Here is an 11,880-nt window from a genome sequence, read left to right as displayed (position 1 = left end):
CGTCACCTTCCCTCGTTTTCAAATAAAAGAGAAGCAGGACAGAAACAAAAATATTGCAGGATAGGGGGCGCACCATCGCACAGCGCGATCACACCGGATGTGCCCGCCTGTCAATGGTGAATGGTCTGACAGGACGGCGCACACTATAACTTCAGTTATGCTTCGGCCACGCGCTCCGCTGTTCGCGTTTCTTTCCATCGGGATAGTACATAAACGAGCCTATGCATATGGGACCACATAGCCAAGCCAGTATCGGCTTTCGATCGGGCGTGTGGCAGTGGGCGCGCATCGGCGACAAACTATGTGACCTTGGACAGCCTCGTATTTGACCTTGGCTCCGACTAGGCAAAGAAATGCCTTACATTAAAAAAAAAAAAGAGGGAGAGGGCTCCATTCAAATTCGCATCTTCACGTTCACAAGTCAGGTACTTTAAACCGTATGCATCACGAACGCTCGGTTAAGAGACAGAATGCTGGGAGCCCGGTGGGCATCTCAACGCAGGTGCGGCAATACAAAGGAGACTCAGCACTTTGCGTATGACAGACGCGGAGAGTCTAGCGTTGCGTGTACTTGCAACCATATATGGGACTGCGAAAAGAAAGCTGCCCGATTATTCTCAGGAATATTTAACCTGGAGACACGTTACGCGATCTACGTGTAGCGGGAAGTACGGGGCACGCAAGACGGCAGAGACGTCGCTTTGAGCTTCACATCGCTTAACTAAAGTTTGCAATCGCCTTGGAACGGTAGCAACTTAGGTACCATTGACCAAAAACTTCTGTCAGTCCATCAGTGATTTGCGCGTGTAATGTGTATCGTTCAGGCATAGTGTGCACATAAAGGGCATGGCGCGTAATTTTCTCGCGAAGAAGGGAAGTCCTGTCCTCATGTACTTCAATAGATAGTGCGCGAACTTCAAATATATTTACATGTTTTTTTTATTATTTTTTTTATTTACACAGACAATACCGTTTCGCCGCTTCACTCGTCGACACGGGGGAAAACAGTGGAGTGCGTGGGGAGTCACTGTAGCCGTTCATCCTCCCGTTCCTCTCTTTCCGACCAGGTACTAAACACTTAGCCTCCGAAATTTGCACACGACACGCTAGCTCCTGCAGTTATTAGTCCCTTCATGAACGAAAGCACCCATTTCAAGACTAAGTGTCCAGTTACACTCGTTTTACCCGACACTTTTCTTAGAGTGTATGGTGTGGGGGGTTTTAGAAAGGTCAGGGCGCTCACCGATTAATTATTCGCTAATTGGACACATGTATTATTTCTAGGTAAAAACAAGAAAAAAATTTACTCCTCATCCCGGCCCTGCGAAAGTGGATGTCCAGAGAAGCTGTTGACAACCACCACTACAACTGCTGAGGGCAGTATGAAATTCTTTATGGCTTTATTGTAACGGTAGTTATGGTAATTTATAGTAATGGTAGTTATGGTAATTTATAGCAATGGTAGTAATGGTAATTTTCGCAACACGCTGCCGCCCATATAGCGGTGCTGCAACAATATTGAAATCAGTTGCTATAGACTGGTTATGTTATATATACGAAAATCTAGGGAAGTCACTCCCCACGTCACAAACTGCCGTCGCCGCGGGAGCTTGCGCAACAGTAGTCTTTACCGGGAATTCTAAAAACAAATATATGTTCTTTGCTATGTGCAATGTATCCGTTGTGTATCTTCTATGTACCCTGCCACGAAAGAATAAGGGGGCAGGGACCTCTGTCAAGCCGTACTCACGGATTTTTGTCCCGCCTCGTCGTCTTTCAAGAGGAAGTAAAGCTTTATTTGATTTGATTTGAAACGGATCGGGGTGAGCGCTACGTGCTTCGCCTTGTTATCAGGAGCGCCTTATCGTCAATTATGTGGTTCGGTGTTTGTATTGAGCTTGTTCTTTATTGAAACGCACGCTCTTCTGTATGTTGTGTGCGTTATTCCAAAAGAATGTATGCACTGTTCGCTTCACTTTGCTCAGTGCTTGTATCATCTGCCTTACTGGAGTATGAGCCATGGAATGATGATAGTTTTCTGTCGACTTTACGCCACGAATAAATCCTAGCGATAGATAGCTTCACTGTAAAAAGAAGTTGCCTATACTTCTTGCCTCTTACATGAGAAAACATTGTGCTAAAATCGAATTTATGGCCCGGTTACTCCCAATATTTCCTTTGCTTTTTTTTTTACAGGGAAGCTGTATGTGGCTAGTTTCCAGCGGATCGGTGTCAGTAGACCAAAAACGTGGGCCGATCTCGAAGATAGTGCAATAGCTGGCCGACCCGCGGCAGAGGTGCAGCAGAATTCAAGCACTCAGCCAAATTGCAAAAATAAGTTTAATACCTTGGGTCAAAATACAACCCGTATCAGATATTAAGCTGATAAGAACAGATACTACACTCTGACCCGCGTCGGCCGTGTCTACGTTCGCACCATATACTCGTGTACGCCATCCCGCGTATTCAAACTAGTGCCTACCAATCAGAGTGTCTTCTGTCTCCTGACGCCATGCTCTATGTAGGCTCCTTTCATCAGTTCTGCTCTGACTATGACATGCGTAGGCCGCGTGTTGTACGGTCTGAAGAAGAACAGCGTGCCTACCAAGAACGACGGCGTGAACAGAAAAGGGAATGGGCGCGGCGGCGGCGGAAGTTGACCACCGACGATGAGCGGGCCGCGGACGCCAAGCGTAAGCATGCTGCGCACCAGGACCGCGAGGCGGAAAGAAACGCGAACCGTCCATGTGGCCCCGATACCGCAAACTTAGAACGTTTCAACGGACCAACGGCCAATCACAACATACACAGCTTCGCTGGTCATCCACCTTCACAGAGTGGAATGGCACTGAATTTTTAAACCAAATAATTATAAAAAAGGAAACTAATACCCCTGTCAAGCGGGCAAGTTAAGTGCACTTACGGAGAGTGACACTCGGTTTAAGTGCTTTGCCCAATCTAAACGTCGCAAGTGGAGTGTCACTCGCCGCAGAGTGTACTCCGGTCGAAGTGCGTTCACGGAACACACTTTGCTGGCCGAGTGCGTAGCCTCGTCGCCAGCGGTGTCAATGGTATAAAATGTAATGCATAAAAAAAGGACACGGAAGTTCATTTTAGTGATTGAACAGCTCTTGCACACAAATAATAGCCTAAGACGCGTTCATATTCTGTTCGAGCAGGATCAAATGCCGCCTCGTCGCACGCCGCTATGTCGTTTTGGATTGGCTAGGCATTTTTCTTGGCCGGCATTGACTTGCCACACTCTTAAATAAAAAATATTTTCGTTTTTTGTTGAAAAAACATAGATTAAGTTTGTTTTAATTAATAATACAACGTAAGACAATCACTTTTTAGAAGTACTTTTCTTTTTAATCTACGTTTTCACGAAACGCGCTCGTAGTCTGTCGCCATTTTTTTTCCTGCGAGTGCACTCTGTTTTTCCGTTTAGAACCGCGTAGCCTAAAGTGTCACTCAAGGTCCCGAAGCACACTCCCTGTAAGTGCACTTAACTTGCCCGCTTGACAGGGGTATAAGAAGTAGCTCGCAATAGCTTCTTCATTTGACCGCTTTATTCACAAGTGAAGTAGGTGGCTGCTTCGTGGTGAAAACCTTCGTGAAAGGGATTCTAATCAGCTATACTACATCAAAAATTGTATCACATCAAATCAAGAATGGGCATTCCCTTTTCGTTGTGTTTTCGGGCACTTGCTATATACGCAGCATGATTCAGAAATTCAACCACCCATCACAGCTTTGCGATATGCTGCGCCAGAGCACTTACGCAACTACGCGGATCTCCTTTAAAGATTGACATTTTCTTTCTCCGTCGTGGTGTTAGACATAATTATGAAATGCAGTGCTTCACTTTATGGCACAACGAGCACAAATAGAAATTAATTGCTGGTATTCAGTTTTTAAAAATTGTACGAGAAACTGTGAAGGGAACTCCTTTCGCTCTACCTCGTATTGAAAAGAGGAATACTTTTCACTTATTAAAAAAAAAAAAACATGCGGTATTAACAAAGGCGGATCATCACACATTTGTACCGGATTTCTGCAGTGTTAGCGCTAGCAATGGGTTTAGTTATTCAACGCAGCAAAGTCGTTACGGCCAAGTGCCGTGAATACGCATGTTAATAAAAGGCCGTATCTTCTCCATGTTGATAACTGAAATTTGTTGAAATTCGGGTTGCATTCTGAATATCTTTTTTGGAAAACGCTGCCGATTTAGTTACACTGGCGCACTGCGGTGAAGTTCACCGGATGAACGGGAAATGTCCAAAATTCCTGGACATGCTGATTACCAAGAAAAACTGAATCAGTCTTAGTTTGGCGGGAAAAATAACTTTCTTTACGAAAAAAAATACAGAATAGCCTGTTCATCCAGTAGTGGTCTTTGCAAATTTTTGGTTTGCTTCCAAGGAAAAAAATTGTTGTTGCTAGGGCTCTAAGAATACTTTGTGAAAGACTGCGTATCAGAAGCATTGATTTCGACTGATTAGCGCACAGTATCACCGATTTTTTATTGAGGAAAATAATCACGAAAATAGAATTTTGTAAAATATTAGCCAACGTTCATTTTTTTGATCCACATCTATAAAAAAGCAGGGTTCTCAAATTTTGCAAGATTATTGCCATGATAGTCGTTGAAATTTAAGGCTAATATAGTTGCCCTAGTCAGCACTAAAAATTCATGACGACTCACGCTTAGGCACGTTAGCAAGTTACCTCTACAATAAAAAGAGCTTTTTTTTACCGACAACTATGATTCCTATAAAAATTTCCAAAGTTATGTGCATTAGTATAAAATAAAGCAATCCGGAAGAACATTTCCCATTATTACTTGAAATGTGAACGAGATAGCGAGAAATGTCGCCACTGCGACGTATGGGTTCACTCCCAAAGGCTCCAGGATGCGTAAGACAGCGCCGATTGTCAAAACGGAAAATTGTTTTGTGAGGAATCTCAGCGCGTTCCTGGAGAAGGACTTGAAACACTGCGCTAGGGGGCAGCGACAAAAGAGTGGGGAGTTGTCACGTGGTTCGGAGGGATACTCTCGATATCGGGCATATAAGCGCATCTCTTGTGTGTGGTTCGCAAGAAAAACAGTGAAGATTATTCTCAGTCAAACGCAGAGTCGCAAGTGTATAAATGAGGGAGCGGGTAGCTGAACTCTTGGTACCTGTGTGAGCCAGTACCACGGTGGATCATGCATCGCGATCGGCACACATAAGAGAGTATGACAATTTGGGGGCTGTCGGAGTTCGCCAAGGACCGGGTCACGACACCGTCGTAACGCCTAAAGTGGTGACCAGTACGCGAGCGCGAAAGTATGCGCATGTGGGCCAGCATCGGAGCAGTGCCTGTGGCTCGATAAATTCGCTTAATGTGTTTCAGCCCCGTAGCGACGCAGGCCACGAGCCAGTCTCCGCCACTGTTTTTGCTACGTGCGTTTCAGCTACAGCTTGGAGTACATATTGGGAACCCTCAGCGGTGGCCGGCGTCAATATTCCACCACCTCATCTATTTTTTTTTTCTTTCTCGCGCACAAATACTTTATTTCTCAGCAATTCCTTCCTTCTTCCTATCCCTCCTTACCCTTCTCCCAGGTAAGAGTAGCAAACCAGGAGCTTTTTCGGGTAACCGTGCACCCCGATTTTCACCATTCCTTTTAACGCTCTCTCTCTCTGTCCGCGCATGCGATACGCGCAAGTTGCACGCAGCAAGTGCATCGTAGGACACACTTCTTTCCTGCGCGTTAAATTCTGGCCACTAATAGAGATCAATGAACATACGTAGTGTTTATTTGGTGAAATGAGACTTCTTGTCTGAGAAAATACAAACGAATAAAGATCTAAACAAGAATAGCAGCTCGATCTGAGCGTCTCTTCAGTGGTTTCCAGGATTATCAGCGCCTGGTCCGGGGCGTCGAAGAAGGTCGCGTACGGCGCCCAATAGCGCCTGCACGATCCGTCTTAGGCGGTTAATCTCAGCCTGGAACGAATAAACATAATAATGTGTAGCAAAGCAATGATAATCAATTATTCACTCAATCAATTCATAGTAGATTTCGCTCGCCCTGAACGCATGGATGCAGTAGAAAATAATTAAGTTAAAAAAACAAAACATGAGAACGTCAGTAAAGAAAACCAAGGAACCATAAACAAAGAGAAAACAATTAGGTATAAAACGAGAAAACAAGCACGATAAACATAAAAGGACAATTATGGATAAAGGAGAGGCTACATTCAACGAAGCGCAAGGTAAGTTTACAACATAAAGCAGCTAGGTGAAAATTGCTTAAACAACGTGGAAAGTTATTAGGACACAACATTGCATAGCACGAAACAAGACAGTGGCCGGGATTTTGAAAAATAGCGTTACGACATGCATCGACAGATTGCACACTGGAAATTTCGAGAACCTTTTTTTACTGACAGAAAGCCGGCCAATTACGAAACATTTTTTTGTATCACGACGTCACATTGACATTGCGGGGCTACAAGTTTCGGCGCTACAAGTTTCGGTGCAAATTTCGAAAAGTGAAACTCCGACTTTCATGTTGTTGTTTTTTTTAAATCAGCCTCTCATCGCGACATCAAAAAAAAAAAAAAAAAAAAAATTTCTCCCCCTATATTACAGTTACTAGAATTTAAGTTTCTCTCTTAAATGCGACATATTTCATTCAAAATGATCTCGTAATTGTATGGCGAGAACCTTTGTCCGTTTTACGTGTATTTGAATTGAGAAAGCGGAGTTGGAAAGCGGAGCTTCCTCTTAAGCTGTGGTGAGCGCACATGATAAAAGTCAGAATCTGAACTCAGGGCTCCGTTAAAGCAAAGAACTTGAGGTTTCGGAAGGAATCCGACAGGGCATTCGACGAGACGCTTTAAGTCTGCGCAATCAGCTCACGTGTACTCCCGAGATATACGCTAAGAACATTCTTCGGCACAAAGCTTAAAATGCGACAGACACGACGAGACGTGGCGAAAGACGACAGCCCTCATGCAATGCCTGAGGATGCACTCCATGTGACGGGAGACCTCGTTTACCCGAGAAACACCGAGACGACGCGAGATTTACCCATCGCCACAACTGCGTCCGGCAGAAAGACTCGGCTGGCCAGACAAGGCGCACTGCACGAATCAGCGCTTGACGAAAGCGCGCAAAGCCAGCCGCCATGAAGCGTCCCGCATTTCTAATGCCTCAGCGACGCCGCAGCCGGAACCGACGGGACGAAGTTTAGGCGGTGAGGAGAACTGTGCGCGCGGCGGAATGTCAACGCTAAGAAAGGCTCTCGATAAAGCAGGACAGCTCGGCCCTATGGGGCGAAAAACTCAGAAGCAGAGGACGCCGAATTGGGGGATTCGGCAGTTTCACCCCGCACACCCGGCCACAGCTGGCTTCAACCGGTCGAGGTGTGGGCATCCCATGGCCTTTCTGCAAACGCCACTGGCCCCGTGTGTGAACAAGGATTAATAAAAAAAAAAAAGAAAGAGAATATATCCCACCGCCAGCCGCCTGATGTCGTCCATGTTGGGGCGGCGCTGTTCTCCATCTCGGTTGATTGGCGGGGTTAGTGGTCGCCTGCATGGAAGACGAAGGCCGAAATTTTACAGACAACGCGGCTGCGAGCACAGTGTGAATGCAGTGCGCGTGACAGCGGGTGCTCATCCGGGAATGCCGAGGAACGTAGAGCAGTTCAGCCTTCGCCCAATAATATTAAGCGAATTGTGAGGCCGGCTGTAGCTGCTGCAAACAGCGGGACAGACCGCGCCGGAATTCGTTCGCATTTAAATACACGTGAGAGATGTGGGTGCTGAACTGCCACCGTATATATATCATCATCATCAGCCTATATTTATGTCCACTGCAAGACGAAGGCCTCTCCCTGTGATCTCCATTTACCCCTGTCTTGCGCTTGCTGATTCCAACTTGAGCCTTCAAGTTTCCTAACCTCATCACCCCACCTAGTTTTCTACCGTCCTCGACTACGCTTCACTTCTCTTGCAATCCATTCTGTAACTCTAATGGTCCACCGGTTATTCATCCTACGCATTACATGGCCTGCCTAACTCCATTTTTTCCGCTTAATGTCAACTAGAATTTCGGCTATCCCCGTCTGTTCTCTCATCCACACCGCACTTTTCGTGTCTCTTAACGTTGGGCATAACATTTTTCATTCCATCTCTCTTTGTGCGCTCCTTAACTTGTTATGGAGCTTCTTTTTTAAGCTGCAAGTTTCTGCCCCATATGTTAGCACCGGTAGAATGCAAAAATTCTACCAGTGCTAACCGTATATATACCGCTGCATTAATCGCAGCTTCGCGAACCTGGCTTCTGTTGACGAAGCAGTTGGTAACTTTTATAAAAGATAACACTAGTGATAAAAAAAGACCGCTAGCTATAGCACGGTGCTGCCGTAGGGTTGCTCGCCAATAAAATCGGCAACGAAAAACTCAGGCGAACTTCGCCGCTTCGTCTATGAAGTCGGAGTGCTTGCCTCCCTCAGCGGTCGCGGCTCGTATTTGGGCAATGGAGGAAAGAGTCACTCTGCAAAGGTTCCTCTAGAGACAACAATTATTTGCCGAGAAGGAACGTTGTTGCCTTACTGCTCCATCTTTTGTGTCGGTGGTCTCAACGTAGCCTTGCGTCTTTGTCTTCTTCTGGTCGACTGGTCTGAATCGTCGTCTGGTCTGAATAGCTGCTTCGCAGGGGTTCAGAGCAGACGAAGTGCGACGAAGGGCGCAAAGTATATCGTCGTACACACTTCGGAATAAGTAATCATGAAGCAGGCGTGAGTTTTTTTTCTAAAATAGGGGCGGTTGTTGCATGATTTCGGATCCTGCCGTTTGTGTCTGGCGCCAGCAGTCGGTGAAGTATGGCCTGCGAGATCCGCGTCCATTACTCCGTCACACTACTGGGGAGAGGAGGCTTACGATTTGGACACCACCTGTTGCTGTCTGCCGGGCTAGAGTGAACTGCTGTAATTTTCCAATGCGCGCATTTATTACTACCTGTAGTTTCCTGTAAGGCGCAATTAGGGGTAGAGAAAAGTAAGACCGTCGCTGCGAGAGCAGCTTTCGACAGTGCCAGTGCTACAAATTTCCCCGATATACTGGACCTCAATAAAGTTATTTCACTCACTCACTCACACCATAATTCATGCTATTCATCGACGTCCTAACGATGCTTTCCACGTTTTCATCGTCAGTTAATGATGTTATTTTCAAATGGCGACCAAGGTCAAGCGCAGTTTGATGTTGTCTGTTCAATTATCAAGAGTGAAAATTCCGTTTCGCAGGAGGTTCTCTCTTTCTTGGCGGTGTATGATGGGCGAAAGTCGTTTCAATCAACGTGAAAGTCAAATGTGTTGGTCGGTGGTTCTAGTCGTTTTTGTTGACTTCATTCTTTAGACATTCTGGCTTAATTGTGAAACTGTTTTCGGATTGCAACAGTTTTGTAGATTTCCCAGTGGATGCTCGGTTCTCTACTGAAGGAGTAAGCGTAAGATGCGCGCTTTCGCAATTTATAGCCCTAGCAGTGGTTACTCTATGGAGAGCGGTCAACTCTCGCCTGGATTTGAGACGCGTCTGTTTGCCAGCGATATATATAACAGCAAGTGAGGAACGTCGAGTTTTACTACTGCATGGTTGCAATGATGTCATTTAAGCTTATCTAAGGGTGCGGTAGCGATCTGTAGTGGATTCGATGACGCAACACGCGTACGTCCATCTGCATTAATGTTTGCCTTTCTTCGCTCACGTTATTTCGCCTGTCCAGCACTCTCGACGCGGATCCATGCGATCTTCTCAGGGGCTCATGATCAATACAAACTTACATTTTTTAAAGCAAAGCATACGTTTCAATGTTGGTTTATTCCTGCATCTGCCTGTGTTCACATGTTCATCGACGTCTATCGGTGGAGGCTTGAGCAATTGATAACTGAATAGAAAGATGCAACTGGTCAACGGAAAGACGGTTTCGGAACCAAAAAGTTAGAATATAACTAAGAATTACGCGATGCTTCCATCTACGATAAGCTGGAAAATTTAAAGGAAAACCAGTAGCAGCATTATTTGACACAAATTGTTAGAAAAAGGATTTGGTAGGGCGCGTAGCTCTTTAAAAGGAGTTTCATGAAGTGGGCTTTGCCACAGTTGTATGCGTTCTCGGAAGAAGCCAGCTTTTCATTCATTTTACGGGGCCTCATACGATAAGCGTGCTTCTTCAAGACAGTACCCGTCATTATTAGACGGAAGAGTCGAGCTTCCATGTAAATAAAGGGAAAGTAAACGAGAGACGATATCCGTTACCAACCTGTCACACAAAAAAGGCATTATGTCCTTTTGTGATCGCGCCGTAAATGAGCGGCTACAAAGTAAATGATGCGTGGCGGCAGTGTTTGTAATACAGAAAAACGAACACTCCGACGTCTTTCACGCTATTCCAGGGGGTATAGTGCAATTTGACAGCGTCTCTTCTTTCGACGGGAATTATTAAATGTCCTATTTTCACCTTTGACGATGGAATAAAGAAGCCACCGGCTTTCGCAGGCTTCTTGATGGTGATGGACGATGGACCGAATCGTAACAAAACCGATAGCCGGCAGTGCTTGAGGAAGGTTGGATATGCTCTAGGAAAAATGAAGGCTTCAGGACTGCCGCTGGGAAGCCCGAGGCGCCGGTGTGCGGCGATTAGTGCTTGGCGAGCTTGATTGTGGCCGGCGCATTCGATTAGCATGTGTGTTTACTCTCATAAACGCCATCAGTAGAGTTCTGGCAGACGAAACCGCCGGTGTCAGACAGACGAGAGACTCGTTCTGCCGTTCTGGCGCAGCCAACGGGGAGACGGAGCAAAAAAAAGCCCGGGCAGCCCGGGAGAGTCCTAACTTTGGAAGCGGCCGGGGAAGAACGCCCGAGGCGACTCGCGTGTCGGGACGTTTACCTCTCATGGCGCCGGAAATTATGGGGCGTGCATCGTCAAAAAGGCGGACGAAACCAGTGCAGGGTGTGCTAGGTGCGTGCGCGTCTTTAGCGAGTTGATCAGCAAGTTCGTTGAGCCTACGTCCTCGTTTACAACAGGAAGTATATATACTGCGACATGCGAACATGTACAATTGTGTTTTACGTTATACTATTCATATACTATACACTCCGACGATTATTATTAATATTATTGTGATGATGATGATTATGTAAACTTTACTTCTCGCTAGGGACAAAACACTCTTGTACCATCGCTACTACTAAGTTGTTCGTTGTGAGAAAGGCAGGTTGGCGCTGTGTTCTGCAGCCCTTGAGGGAACACGGCTCAGCGCCAGATACAGCGCTTATGGCTACCGTGCCGACCAATATACAAACTACTACTTCCAAACTGAAGACGAAGTGCTTCTTCTGTGGAACGCGTCTCATCCGTGTCTGCTTTTTCTGGACTTCTAACTGCAATCGTGGGGTCTACCGCCCCGTATATTGCAGTGATGGATGTACAATCTCACGGGGCCCCGTCTGGTTCCGGTTCACCTGCGGGAATAGCTTCGAGGAAGCCAGGAAACACATCTAGTGAGAGCACTCCGCCTCAGGTGGCGAGTCCTCGGAAGACAGCTTTCAACCTTTCCTGTACCACAAGGCAAACGAAGGATCATGAACGCGCGTCTTCGGCGTCAAGTTCGACCACCATGATAACTGCGCCTTAACGATGGCCTCATTCCATTCTGTTCGTGCCACAGAACACAACTGACAATCTACGCGTGCTCAACAGACAATCTCTCTCATTGTATCTAGAAAACACCGTACCGAATGAGATCAAGGATGTCAGGCTGAATACAAAGAAAAACATCTTGGCGATCGATGTGATGAACCCGAGTGCGCTGAGCACATT

At 46.2% G+C, this 11,880-nt stretch overlaps 1 non-coding gene across 1 annotated transcript; it reads right to left on the bottom strand.

Moving 5' to 3' along the window:
- Nucleotides 1–2,243: 2,243 nt before the first annotated feature.
- LOC119437821 (U2 spliceosomal RNA) lies at nucleotides 2,244–2,425 on the bottom strand. Its single transcript, XR_005189544.1, has one exon. It is a non-coding gene; the product is annotated as a U2 spliceosomal RNA (small nuclear RNA).
- Nucleotides 2,426–11,880: the final 9,455 nt, after the last annotated feature.

The sequence above is a fragment of the Dermacentor silvarum genome, chromosome 1 (genome assembly GCF_013339745.2).
Source record: "Dermacentor silvarum isolate Dsil-2018 chromosome 1, BIME_Dsil_1.4, whole genome shotgun sequence".
Lineage (NCBI taxonomy): Eukaryota > Metazoa > Arthropoda > Arachnida > Ixodida > Ixodidae > Dermacentor > Dermacentor silvarum.
Note: the sequence above shows the minus strand (reverse complement) of the source record. Positions and strands in the feature narration are given on the sequence as shown.